At 35.6% G+C, this 10843-nt stretch overlaps 1 long non-coding RNA gene across 1 annotated transcript; it reads left to right on the top strand.

Annotated features, from left to right (window-relative positions):
* Positions 1-6410: 6410 nt before the first annotated feature.
* LOC117064634 lies at positions 6411-10368 on the top strand. Its single transcript, XR_004429570.1, has 2 exons — positions 6411-6497; positions 9707-10368. It is a non-coding gene; the product is annotated as an uncharacterized LOC117064634 (long non-coding RNA).
* The last annotated feature ends 475 nt before the right edge of the window (positions 10369-10843 follow it).

The raw sequence follows: 10843 nt of genomic DNA, 5'->3' as shown, positions 1-10843 counted from the left end.
ATGCAGAAAATGAATTCAATAAAATTCAACAGCCCTTCATGCTAAAAATTCTCAATAAACTAGGTATTGATGGAACATATATCAAAATAATAACAGTTATTTATGAAAAACCCAAAGCCAATATCATACTGAATGGGCAAAAGCTGGAAGCATTCCCTTTGAAAACAGGCATAAGACAAGGATGCCCTCTCTCACCACTCCTATTCAACATAGTATTGGAAGTTCTGGCTAGGGCAATCAGGCAAGGGAAAGCAATAAAGGGTATTCAAATAGGAAGAGAGGAAGTCAAATTATCTCTGTTTGCATATTTAGAAAACCCCATTGTCTCAGACCAAAATCTCCTTAAGCTGATAAGCAACTTCAGCAAAGTCTCAGGATACAAAATCAATGTGCAAAAACCACAAGCATTCCTATACACCAATAATAGACAAACAGTCAAATCATAAGTGAACTCCCATTCACAATTGCTACAAAGAAAATAAAACACCTAGGAATCCAACTTACAAGGACCTCTTCAAGGAGAACTACAAACCACTGCTCAAGGAAATAAGAGGACACAAACAAATGGAAAAACATTCCATGCTCATGGATAGGAAAAATCAGTGTCGTGAAAATGGCCATACTGCCCAAAGTAATGTATAGATTCAATGCTATCCCCATCAAGCTACCATTATATTTCTTCACAAATTAGAAAAAAACTACTTTAAATTTCATATGGAACTAAAGAAGAGCCCATATAGCCAAGATAATCCTAAACAAAAAGAACAAAGCTGAGTGCATGCCACTACCTGACATCAAACTATACTACAAGGCTACAGTAACCAAAACAGCATTGTACTGGTACCAAAACAGATTATATAGAACAATGGAATAGAACAGAGGCCTCAGAAATAACACGACACATGTACAACTATCTAATCTTTGACAAACCTGACAAAAATGAGTAATAGAGAAAGGATTCCCTAGTTAATAAATAGTGTTGGGAAAACTGGCTAGCCACATGTAGAAAACTGAAACTGGACCCCTTCCTTACACCTCACACAAAAATTAACCCAAGATGGATTCAAGACTTAAACGTAATACCTAAAACCATAAAAACCCTAGAAGAAAACCTAGGCAATACCATTCAGGACATAGGCATGGGCAAAGACTTCATGACAAAAACACCAAAAGCAATGGTAATAAAAGCCAAAATTAAATGGGATCTAATTAAAGAGGTTCTGCACAGCAAAAGATTATGGCTATTCTTGCAGGAATGAGGGAGTATTGCATTGTGGTTTTGATTTGCATTTCCCTGATCATTAGTGATGTTGAACATTTTTTCATATGTTTGTTGGCCATTTGTGTATCTTCTTTGGTAAATTGTCTATTCATGTCCTTAGCCCACTTTTTGAAGGGATTTTTTTTTTTTCTTGCTGCCTTGTTGGAGTTCGTTGTAGTTTCTGGATATTAGTCCTTTGTCATGTGCTTTGATTGTGAAGATTTCTCCTACTCTTCTGGGTTGTCTGTTTACTCTGCTGAGTCTGTTCCTTTTTCCATGCAAAAGCTCTTTAGATTAATTAAGTCCCAACTAGTTATCTTTGTTTTTATTGCATTTGCTTTCACACAACAAAATTGTCCAATGATGCATTTATCTGAATATATCCCTGTCACTAAGCAGTGCATGACTGAATATATAAAATGGCTTTGATACTGTTTTTCTCTAATTCATATGAAAATGAAATTCTAGTACAATTAAAACTAAGAATTTCTTCACACCCAATGTGGTGATAGAGTTCACTCCCAGAGAATTAACTACCAGAAACATACCCAGTGAATTCCTTAGCATGATACCACCTACTTGCTAATAATGTATTTAGGTGTCCTACATAGTATTTTGGAATCAGGTGCAACATTTACTATTTTGTAATTAGTTTACTAAATTTTATGAAGCTGAATCTTATTTTTGTATAAATTTATGGGGTAGAAGTGGAATTTTATTACATGCATAGATTTCCTAGTGGTGAAGTCAGGGCTTTTAGTGTATCCATCACCTAAATAATGTACATTGTACCCTTTAAGTAAATTCTCATCATCCAGCCCCCCCCACACTTTCACCCTTCTGAGTCTCCATAGTCTATCTTTCCACACTCGGTGTTTTTGCATACACATTATTTAGCTTCCACTTATGAGTGAGAACATAAAATATTTGTCTTTCTGTATCTGGCTTGTTTCACTGAAGATAATAGCCTCCAGTTCCATCCATGCTGCTGTGAAAGACATAATTTCATTCTTTTTTATGGCTGAATAGTATCCCGTTGTGTATACATACCACATTTTCATTATTCAAGCGTCCAGTGATAGACACATGTTGATTTCATATCTTTGCTATTGTGAAAAGTGCTGTGATAACATACAAGTGCAGATATCTACGTAATATAATAATTTATTTTCCTTTGAGTAGATACCCAGTAGTGAGATTGCTGGATCAAATGGTAGTTCTATTTTTAGTTCTTTGAGAAATCTCCAGACTGTGTTCCACAGCGGTTGGACTAATTTACATTCTCACCAAACTGTATGAGTTCCCTTATCTCTGCATCCTCGCCAACATCTGTTATTTACTTTTTTATAATAGCCATTGTGACTGGGATGATATCTCACTGTGGTTTTAATTTCCCTCAGATGATTAGTGATGTTAAGTATTTTTTTTCATAAAACTGTTAGTCATTTGTATGTCTTCTTTTGAAAACTGTCTATTCATATATTTTGTCCACTTTTTAATGGTGTTATTTGAGGTTATCTTGTTGAGTTCTTTGAATTACTTGTATATTCTGGATATTAGATCCTTGCCAGGTACATAATTTGCAAATATTTTCTCCCATTCTGCAGGTTGTCTGTTCGCTCTGGTATTTCCTTTGCTGTACAGAAGCTTTTTAGTTTAATTAAGTCCCATTTGTCTATTTTTGTTTTTGTTACTTGCGCTTTTGAGCCATGAATTATTTGCCTAGACCAATGTCCAGAAGAGTTCTTTCCCTAGGTTTTCTCCCAGTAATTTTATAGTTTCAGGTCTTATATTTAAGTCTTTAATCCATCTTGAGATGATTTTCATATATGATGAAGGATGGTGGTTCAATTTTATTCTTCTATATGTGGCAATCCAATTTTCCCAGTACCATCATTTATTAAAGAAACTGTACTTTCCCCAGTGTATGTTCTTGTCAACTTTGTCAAAGATCAGTTTGCTGTAGATAGGTGGATTTATTTTTGGAGTCGCTATTCTTCCATTGTTCTATGTGTCTATTTTTATATCAGTACCATGCTGTTTTGGTTAATACAGCTTTGTAGTATAATTTGACATCAGCTAACGTGATGCCTCTGGTTTTGTTCTTTTTGCTTAGGAATGCTTTGGCTAATCAGGTTCTTTTATGGTTCCATATGAATTTTAGAATAGTTATTTCTAATTCTGTGAAAAATGACATTAGTATTTTAATAGAGATAGCACTCAATCTGTAGATTGCTTTGGGCAGTATCGTCCTTTTTACAATATTAATTCTTGTAATCCATGAGCATAGGATGCTTTTATATTTGTGCCCTGTTCAATTTCTTTCATCAGCATTTTGTAGTTTTCCTTGTAGGCAATGTTCACCTTGTTGGTTAAATATATTCCCAGATATTTTTTGTAGCTATTGTAAGTAAGATTGCCTCCTTGATTTTGTTCTCAGATAGACTGTTATTGGTCTATGGAAATGCTACTGATTTTTATACATTGATTTGTATCCTGAAACTTTACTGAATTCGTTTATCAAATTTAAGAATTTTTTGGTGGAATCTTTAGGTTTCATAGATATAAGATCATATCCTCAGTGAAAAGAGATGTATTTTTCCCAGATATTCCACTTGAGAGCTTCTTACTGGCTAAATACAGTGTCAGCATATAAAGAAAGGGTATTTATTGAATCACTGTTCGCAGTGGTGAACAATCTGAATAGTCAATAACAAGTAAATGGTTACATAAATTATGATATATTTATTCTGCAGAATATAATACAGACATAGAAAAAGAACAAATTAGATGTATATTCACTCTCTAGATGACTCTCTATTTTATATGAATAAATGAAGAATGTAAGCTGGAGAAAAACATACACTAAACATCATTTTTTATAAACAACCCTATATCAGAATTTAAGGTTAAATGAGTAAAATTAACAGTACAAAGTACACACTGGATTATCTTGAGGAGGTCAAACGGAAGTTTACATAATTCTTCATACTTTTTTAAATCATTTTATATTATAAATAACTATGTGTCTTTTGTACTTAAAAAATTGCCATGAAACATAATTATCTTTCCAAGAACATGAAATAGCATAGTTATTGCTTTAGGGTGTGCTGTTTTACCTTTTTATTTGCTTTAAAATTTTTTTAATGAATACAGTTTTTATACTAATCATATGCACACACCTATTTAGTATTTAATGTGTAATTTTTAAACACACTGATTTTATTAAATGCCACCATTTATATGTGTACAACAAAAGGTCATAGACCTTTTGAACAAATGTAGATTCATACTCAAATTCATAACCCAGTTTAGAAAGACAGCCAACATACTGCCCATGAGTTCACTTCATCAAAGCTTCTCTTGTTGACTCCTAATCAATCTTGTTGAAACTAATTAAAACAACACTAGCTTTAATTGGTCTAAGGGGACCATAATTGGTGTTCTAACAACCTAGCATTTTAAGACAGAAACTCGAGGCCAACTTGGACCAGTTTTTAACAATGCCAGAAGCCAGTTCAAGTTATGGCGTTTGTTGTAGATGGGTTAGTGCCCTGGGAATGTGATAAACATGAAAAAAAAAAAAAAAAAAAAAGGCAACGCTTGAGATGAGGTAACTCTATTAGCCACACTCAGAAGTGCAGAAAACTATAAATGGGTCTGTGCACTTATAGCCACTTGGAGAAATAAGTATTCAGAAGGAGAACACGTTTGATAGATTTGGAATGCTATAGAAAAAAGCATACCTTCATTTGATTTGAACATCACATATTGAGAGCACAATATGTTCATTCATCTATTTATCCTACAAACATTTTTTTTTCAAATTTCATTTTCATTGTCAAGCTCTATACTGTCTCTAAGGACAAAGCAATAAAGAAGATTAACCCTGGCAGCAGCCCTAATGCTGACATTTTAAGAAACAAAGTGCCTTCCCTCCCTCAAGCTGTTTTACTGCCATCCACCTGAAAAGTGTTGTGAGAAATACACAAATTTAAGGTAACTACAAATGTAAATGGCTACCCTGGAGTTTTGCAGTGCCTGAAGATCACAAAATCCTAGGGACTGTGATATAATTTTGCTGTGTCTCCACCCAAATCTCATCTCAAATTGTAGTTCCCCTAATCCCAATGTGTTGTGTGAGGGACCTGGTGGGAGGTAATTGAATCATGGGGCCAGTTACCTACATGCTGTTCCCATGATAATGAGTGAGTGCTCACAAGATCTGATGGTTTTATAAGCGGCTTTTCCCCCAACCTCGCTCTGCACTTCTCCTTGCTGCCACCATGTGTAGAAGGACACGTTTGCTTCTCCTTCCACCAAGATTATAAGTTTCCTGAGGCCTCCCTCGCCCTGTGGAACTGTGAGTCAATTAAAGCTCTTTCCTTTACAGATTACTCAGTCTTGGGTATGTCCTTATAGCTGCATGAGAACGAACTAATACAGACTGGGAATACAGAGATAGTAAACATATCAGATCATTTCAATAACACTATATTATCTAAGGCAGAGGTAGGTATCAGGGACTAGGGTTCCCAAAGGAGGGCCTGGCTAGAAAGTTTGACAAATGTTTTCTCAAAGAGATGATGGCCAAACTGTGTCTGGGCCAAATTTTTCAGGTGTGATAATGCTTTTATCTGAATGTGAAGAAAAGGTGGATCTTTGACAGATCCTCAGCAAGGCAGTGAAGGATCCTTGTAGAGGGCCTTTAGGTAGACAAATGAGAGAGGGAGTTACCATCACATCACCAAGATGGTATTTTCTCCAGTACAAAGAGAAAGACTCAGTCACTTCTTCCTCTCTGTTCTCTTTCATAGCTATGCTCAGCTCTTTGGAGGCTACCTTGTGAAGACTCCCTTGATCTAAATTATTAAGACCATCTTCTTTGGGAATGACAGAGAGAAGAGGAAGAGGAAAGCAGTGTGCAAAGAATGAGAATTCTATGTGCCTCCAAAAAGAAAAAACTGCAACTACACATCAGCATTATGCAAATGACCTCTATTCTTAAAAGTTGGCTGAGAATGAGGAAATCCATTGCATTCACAGAGATATTCTGTGGGAGCAAAAAGGGAGAGAACAACAGTACCACTTTAAAAAGAAATGTACTATGTAATTTTCCCTAGCATTATCCAAATCAAACATTTTTGAAGCACCAAGCCTCTATCCACAGATCAGAAACTGAAAAAAATATATATTACATTTTTCTTATACAGGCATACCTTGGATATATTGGAAGGTCAGTTTCAGATTGTGGCAGTAATGCAAAATACCCTATTAAGCAAGTCACATCATAATTTTTGGTTTACCAGTGCATATAAAGTTATGTTTATGCTGTAGTCTTTTCAGTGTGCAATAGAATTATGTCTCAAAAAATGCACATACCTTAATTAAAAATTTTTTGTTGCTAAAAAATTCTAACAATCATCTGAGCCTTCAAAGAGTCATGATCTTTTTGCTGGTGGAGGGCCTTGCCTCACTGTTGACGGCTGCTGCCTAATCAGGTTGGTGTTTTCTGAAGTTTGGGGTAGCTGTGGCAATTTATTAAAGTAAGACAATAAAGTCTGCATCTTCAATTAACTCGTCCTTTTACAAAAAAAAAATCTCTGTAGCATTTTTTATAGCATTTACTTACCATAAAACTTCTTTCAAAATTGGAGTCCTTTCAAAAATTGTCCTTGCTTTATTAACTAAACTTATGTAATACTCTAAATCCTTTGTTGACATTTTGACAATGTTCACAGTATCTTCAGCAGGAGTGCAGTCCAGCTCGTGAAACTTTTTTCTATTTTCATCCATAAGAAACAACTGTTCATCAGTTCAAGTTTTACCATGAGATTGCAGCAATTCAATCACATCTTCAGAACCCAATTTTAATTCTAGTTCTCTTGCTATTTCTACCACATCTGCAGTTACTTCCTTAACTCAAGTTTCTAGGAACTAAAGCAGTTGGTGACTTTACATTGAACCCTTCAAAGTAAGGAGTTGGAATCCATTTCTTCCACACTCCTGTTAAGGTTGCTATTTTGACCTCCTGCCATGAATTATGAATATTCTTTATGTCATCTAGAATGGTGAATCATTTCCAGGAGGTTTTTAATTGTCATTAAAGGAATTGTTGTCTATATATATGAGAACTATAGTCTTACAAAGTGTATTTTTCAAATAATAAGACTTGAAAATCAAAATTACTCCTTGATCCATGGGCTGCAGAATGGATATTGTGTTAGCAGCCATGAAAACAACATTAATCTCCTTGTACACCTCCATCAGAGCTCTTGGGTGAACAGGTGCATTGTCAATGCACAGTAATATTTTGAAAGGAATCTCTTTTTCTGAGCAGGTCTCAACAGTGGACTTAAAATGTTCAATAACTGTACTATAAACAGATGGGTTGTCATCTAGGCTTTGTAGTTCCACTTATAAAGCACAGGCAGAGTCCATATAGCATTATTCTTAAGGGTTATAGGATTTTTGGTCCATGAGCATTGGCTTCAACTTAGTGTCTAATGCAGTTGATGACTTTAACAAGACAGTCAGCCTGTCCTTTGAAGCGTCTAAGTCAGGCATCGACTTCCTCTCTCTAGCTATGAAAGCCTTAGATGATCATCTTACAATATAAGGCTGTTTCTTCTCCAGTGAAAGTCTACTATTTAGCATAGCCACCTTCATCAATCATTTTAGCTAGATCTTCTACATAACTTGCTGCAGCTTCTATAATAGAACTTCCTGCATCACCTTGAACTTTTATTTTATGGAGATTACTTCTTTCCTTAAGTCTCATGAACACATCTCTGCTAGATTCCCACTTTTCTTCTTCAGCTTCCCCACCTGTCTCAGCCTTCATAGAATTAAAGAGAGTTAGGGCTTTCTCTGGATTTAACTTTGGCTTAAGGAAACATTGTGACTGGCTTGATCTTCTATCCAGACCACTAACAATTTCTCTACTTTAGCAATAAAGCTGCTGTTTTCTTATCACTTGGGTGTTCAGTGTGGTAGAAATTTAATTTTTTTTCAAGAATTTTCCTTTGCATTTACACATTGGTTAATTGTTTGGCACAATACGTCTAGGTTTTCTACAGGCCTTCTTTGCTAAACAATCATTTCTAGCTTTTGATTTAAAGTGAGAGACATACGACTCTTCCTTTCATTAAAATGCTTAGAGGCCATTGTAGGATTATTACATTACCTACTTTCAATATTATTCTGTTTCATGTAATAGGGAGGCTTGGGGGGGGGGAGAGAGAGAGAGAGAGAGAGAGAGAGAAGAGAGAGAGAGAGAGACAGGGGAATAACCAGTTGGTAGAGTAGTCAGAACACATGCCTTTGTCCTTTAAACACTGCCATCTTATAAGGGCAAAGCTGGTGGCATCCCCCCAAAATTACAATCATTACATCAAAGATCATTGATCACAGATCACCATAGCAAACATAATAATGATGGAAACATTGTAAATATTGTGAGAATTACTAAAATGTGACCCAGAGACATGAAACGAGCACACGCTGTTGGAAAAATGGCTCCAATAGACTTGTTCAGCATAGGGCTGCTACCATTCTTGATCCATAAAAATACAGTATCTATGAAGTCCAATGAAGCCACGCATAATGAAATGATATATGATATATACTTTCTAACTCAGGAGCATTTAAAATAATATGGTCCTCATTTTAATTACATCATTTATTTCTGCTACTCAACAGCACACATATAAACAAGGAGAAGAAAGGGGAGCAACTGCCTTGAGTGGGCTCAACCATACATAAATTGGTCAATGGCAAACACATTTAAGCAGAATGTTGGGGTAGGGGGTATTTCCTTGGATTTTAGGCACTTAGGGCAAGAGTGTAACCAGGAACCAAGATAAAAATATTAAGAGTTGGGAAAGGAGCTAAGGTTTTGTTTCTACATCACTTTTCAAGTTACTCAAAGTGTTTGATTCAAAATACAGGATGATTCGGTGACATGCATGAAAGGATATTTCAGATGCTAAAAATGAAATACTCGAAAATAATTTAGTTTATTCACAGAGTGAAGAACTAACAAGAATATGTCGTTTTTCACCATAAAACCCCTTACATTCATCCTCCCTCTTCTAGTCCCTGGATGATTCTATTTAAACATTTTTAAATTTTAAACATTTTATAAACAGTTTTAAATATTGGTGTAGGACTGAGTTGCTAGGAAAATGGGAGTCCTAATATACTTTGTAGCTAGTAAACATTTGGCCACCTTTTCCTCTTGTGAGCTAGGTAAACATTTCCATGTATTTTTCCAGCACTTATCTATTCCATGGATGATCGTCAGCAACTGTATATATCAACTCATAGATGAACAAAGATACTCAACATACTAAGGAAGCCATTTACCCAAGATTTTCTGCAGTTATTTTGATAAGCAGATTTTGGTCATAACACTACCAGTTGTAAAATCTTGTACCATTCCAGGGAGAGGCCAAAAAACTCTCAAGAAAGCACCAGTATCTGAGTGCTGACCACTGCAGGCTTCTGCGCTTTCAGAGGAGCTGCCTCACAGATGAGAGAAATACAACCAAGACTTCAACTATGATTGAGCAGAAAGCCTCCCATAAACATGAAGACAATTCGTAACCAGAGTTTAAGTTTTCTAAGGTTGTCTAAAAATATCTTACTTTGAACCATGCAAAAGTGATCCAATCTGGAAGCATTGTAAAAATAATGCTTCCTTCCCAGTCTGGGTAGTTTGTAAAACCCTAGAGGCTAGAATTTTCCCAAGTCTGTTTTATCCTCTTTATTCTGGAGAAGAAAACACATCAAGACATCAAAACATTTGATCTTGGAATGGGTCTTATCCTTCGTTACAGACTGGCTGACTCTGAATATATCAGGAATGCACTTCCCAGACCCCAGGACTCAAATATAACCAGAGTGACAGGGCAGGTCTGAGAGAAGCAGCAAACATACTTCATCCTAGGGTCGGAAATAAACACGGTGGTATAATTCTAACTTAGAAAATAACGAGGTAAGGGGTCGTGTAAACTTCATACAACGCTGCTGCCTCTGAGTTATTAAAAAAATTACTAACAGGCTTCTGATCAACTAAAGGAATAAAATTAGGTGTTCAAAGGAGATTTTTTAATGTCCTCATCTAGAATTATTTTCCCATTGTGATAGCACTGAATATAACCAGAAGCTGGACATATTTTTAAAAACCTTTTAGATAGGCAGGTCTAAACCTTGAAAACATCAGTGATATAGAGAACCCACCACTGAGTGTGAGGTTTGAGAAATGGATCCTAAAGATTTAATTAATTGTCCCACATCAGTCTACCAATAGATTAATGCTTTTGTTCTTGGCTCCACTACCTTTATAAAAAATACATGGATGGAAAATGTGAAGAAATAAAAGAGAATGATGAATGCACTCACATTTAAAGATGGAAAGAAGAGAAGAGGAACCTTTTCAAATACCACATGGGAGAAGAAATTTGTGTCTTTAGCATTCAGAATATGCTCATAACTCCTGCCTATTTGCTCAACTATGTTTACTATTTTAGTTTTCACTGAACCTTAACACAAATCAATTTGGAACAAGATACAAACAAG

The sequence above is a fragment of the Trachypithecus francoisi genome, unplaced genomic scaffold (assembly GCF_009764315.1).
Source record: "Trachypithecus francoisi isolate TF-2019V2 unplaced genomic scaffold, Tfra_2.0 Lachesis_group2, whole genome shotgun sequence".
Classification (NCBI taxonomy): Eukaryota; Metazoa; Chordata; class Mammalia; order Primates; family Cercopithecidae; genus Trachypithecus; species Trachypithecus francoisi.
The sequence above is the reverse complement of the archived record's forward strand: the minus strand, read 5'-3'. Positions and strand labels throughout refer to the sequence as shown.